The following is a 3356-nucleotide window of genomic DNA, read 5'->3' as shown; positions in this document are numbered from 1 at the left end:
TTTCTTTCTTTCTTTCTGTCTCTCTCTCTCTCTCTCTCTCTCTCTCTCTCTCTCTCTCTCTCTCTTTCTTTCTTTCTTTCTTTCTTTCTTTCGAGAGATTTTTGCTGTACGGTGTGTGCGCTCTCTGGAGAAATAGAGACAGAAAGTGAGAAATAACCTCTGAGAAGGATGGCCACACCGCAATCCCTTCTCCATCCTCCTCTTGTGGTTTTGGGCATGCACCTCCATGTGCCTGGCGTGAGTTTCAAGCCACCAGGTCCAGGACCTGAACTGCTGTTGACCATGTGGGAATCCAGCGTTTTAACCACTATGCCACTTGCTGGCCCCCATCTTCATCTTTCTTTAGTGCCAGAAACATTCTTTAGCACCAAAAAGGACCGCATTTCTCCAGCTTCTTGCCTGGGACTTCAATCCCAGCCAGGTTCTCTACTGACCTTTCCCTGTTGGCTCTGCTGCAAACCTTGGTGCTTTTGGGAGGTTGACTGCTGTTGTACTTTTTTAAAAATGTAGTGAGCACGTGAATCCATCGTTCACTAAGAAAACTAGAGCCTTGACAAGAATTCATTACGTTACCCTGCTTCATATAATGTATATTAAAATTTTTAATAGAATTTTAGTTGTACTCCTTCCTTCCTTCCTACCTTCCTTCCTTCCTTCCTTCCTTCCTTCCTTCCTTCCTTCCTTTTGAAGTTTATTTCCTCTATGGTGAGAGACAGACAGAGACCTAGGCACCCCAATGGGGCCCTCAGGCTGGAATCCACCCCAGCTTCAGCTAGCCCTGGGTCGTGGGCACGTGTTTACCTGCTGTGTTCAGGGAGGTCTCTGGATGTAGACTTGGGACCTTCCTATCAGGTCAGCCTCGGAGAGAGCTGTGTATCGGTTCTTTCCCTGTCACCTCCTTTTTTCCCTGCTTGGGGGAGAGAGGGAGTGGGGAAGGCAAATAACTTCTTAGTTGCTTGTGTTTTAGCTTTGTTTTTGTTTCTGTTGTTACAAATTAAAAATAATTTTTTTTGGTGTAGTCAAATTTAGTATCCTTTTTCCCCCTTCTATGTCTCATGAAATAAGTTTTCCTTCACTGTGAGTTCCTCTATATCTATGCTACATATAGATGGACCGTGAAAACTTTTATATTAAGAAGGCAGTCACAAAGACTACATGTCATGTGATTCTATTTCTACGAAATGGCCAGCACAGGCAAATCTCTAGAGATAGAAAGCAGATTAGTGGTTGCCAAGGCCTGTGGATTGGGACTGGGTGGGGAGTGACTGGTAATGGACATGAGATTTTTGGGGGGAATGCTGAAAATGTTCTAAAATTAGATTGTGCCGATGGTAGCACAACTTTGTGAATGTACTGAAAACCATCAAATTGTACACTGGACTATGTGGATACAGTCGTATGGCATGTGCATTGTGTCTCAGATGCACCTGCCGTTTTGTCGGATACTGCAAAGACCACTGCCCTGCTGAAAGTGTGCACCAGTTTACGCTCCCACAGCAATGCGTAAGTGCGTCTGTTCTCTAACAGTGTGTTGTGCACTTCAATTCCTGGGGGCGATGAGGTTGCATTGGTGCTGAGACCTATAGGACAGTTGAGAATGATTGACCAAATGGACCAATGGGAAGGATGTTCCAAGCGAGAGGGAAGCGTACAGAGAACTACAAGCAACAGTGGATAAAGGCAGGCGGAGGGAGTCGAGGAAGATGAGGCTAGACGAGCGAGCATGGACTGGATCAGCGATTTCCACACCTGAACATGTTAGAACGCACATCTCATGTTGGAAAATAGCCTGTTACTACTAAATCAGAATGCCGGGAAATGATGATAAGGATCTGAATGAGAGCAGAGACTATGAGATTATAGAGGAGGCAGAAGGGAGAGAGCTGGAGGTGATGATTAAGAAAGGAGTCTCAGATGACTTCAGTCTCTGTTTTTAGGTGCCTTGGGTGGGTCTCAGGGTACCCTGCTGAGCTAGGTGCCGTAAGAGGAGTGATACTTTTGGGGAGGTTGCTGAGAAGAGTTTTGTTGGGACATTCTGGGCTTTTGCCCACAGTTTTCCCCATTTCATTGTTATTTATTTATTTATTTATATTTTTAAGAATTATTTTATTTAATTTTCTGTATTTATTTTAATTTGACCAGCGAGGGACAGAGATAGATACAGAGAGAGAGAAAGTGAGAAAGCAGGCTGCCAGGTCCGGGACTCAAACTGCAGTTGGCTATGTGGGAGTTCAGCACCTTTAACTACCACACCACTTGCCGGCCCTACCGTATTTCATTTAATGGACAGTCTCGTGGCCTGTAATGCTCGGACTTGTATTTTTAGATTCATTCATTTTTTTTCTTTCTTTTCTCTCTCCCCTTCTCCTTTTTTATGGTGGTAACATTAAATTTACCATCTTAGCCATTTTGGGGTGTAGATTCCAGGGGTGGTGAATGAGTTCATGAAGTTGAGAAACCATCTCAGTCCGTTGTGTGCTGCTGTAACAGAATGCCACAGACTGACTAACCTGGAACGAACAAAAATTTATCTGGCTCATGGTTCTAGAGGCCAGAAAGTCCAAGATTGAGGAGCTGTGTCTGGCGAGGGCTTCTGCAGCGTCATCCCAGGGTGGAAGACAGGCCTGCAGAGCGTGCACACAAGAAAGAGTAAGAGAGCTTTTATGACACATCGGCTCTGGCAGGAACAAGCCCACTCATGTGATAGACGTTAATACATTCACGAGGGCAGAACCTTCCCTCGTGACCTGATTGCATCTTAAAGGTCCCATCCTCAACACGGATGCATAAGGGACTGTGTCTCACACATGAACTTTGGGGGGCACATCAAACCACAGCATTTTACCCTCCCTCCCTCCCAATTTATGTCCTCTTAATGTGAAATATGCTTATTCCATCTCTATAGCCCCAAACTCATGCTGGGGTCAAGCCCAAAGCCCAAAATTGAGAGGCTCATCTAAGTCATAGATGAGACTCAAGGCATGACTTATCCTGCGGCAGATGCCCCTGTGGCAGATGCCCCCGCAGCTGTGAGCCTGTGAAGTCAAATCAAGCTATGTGTTTCCAAAATATAATGGTGGGCCAGGCACAGGGTAGGCATTCTTGTCACAAAAGGGAAGAATAGACAGGAAGAAAGGAACAACAGGCCCCAAGTAGATGCTAAACCTAACAAGGCAGATGTTAATTAAAGACTCCAGAATAACCTATTTAATTCCATGTGCTGCTTCCTGGACACAGTGGGGTTGGGCCCCCAAAACCTTAGGCAGCCAAACACCGGTGGCTTTGCTCAGCTCCCCTGGGTTTTGTGCCTGCATCTCTTCCAAGCTAGAGCTGACCACTAGTAGTTACGGAGTTGA

The sequence above is a fragment of the Tupaia chinensis genome, unplaced genomic scaffold, assembly GCF_000334495.1.
Source record: "Tupaia chinensis unplaced genomic scaffold, TupChi_1.0 Scaffold000127_2, whole genome shotgun sequence".
NCBI lineage: Eukaryota > Metazoa > Chordata > Mammalia > Scandentia > Tupaiidae > Tupaia > Tupaia belangeri.
Note: the sequence above shows the minus strand (reverse complement) of the source record.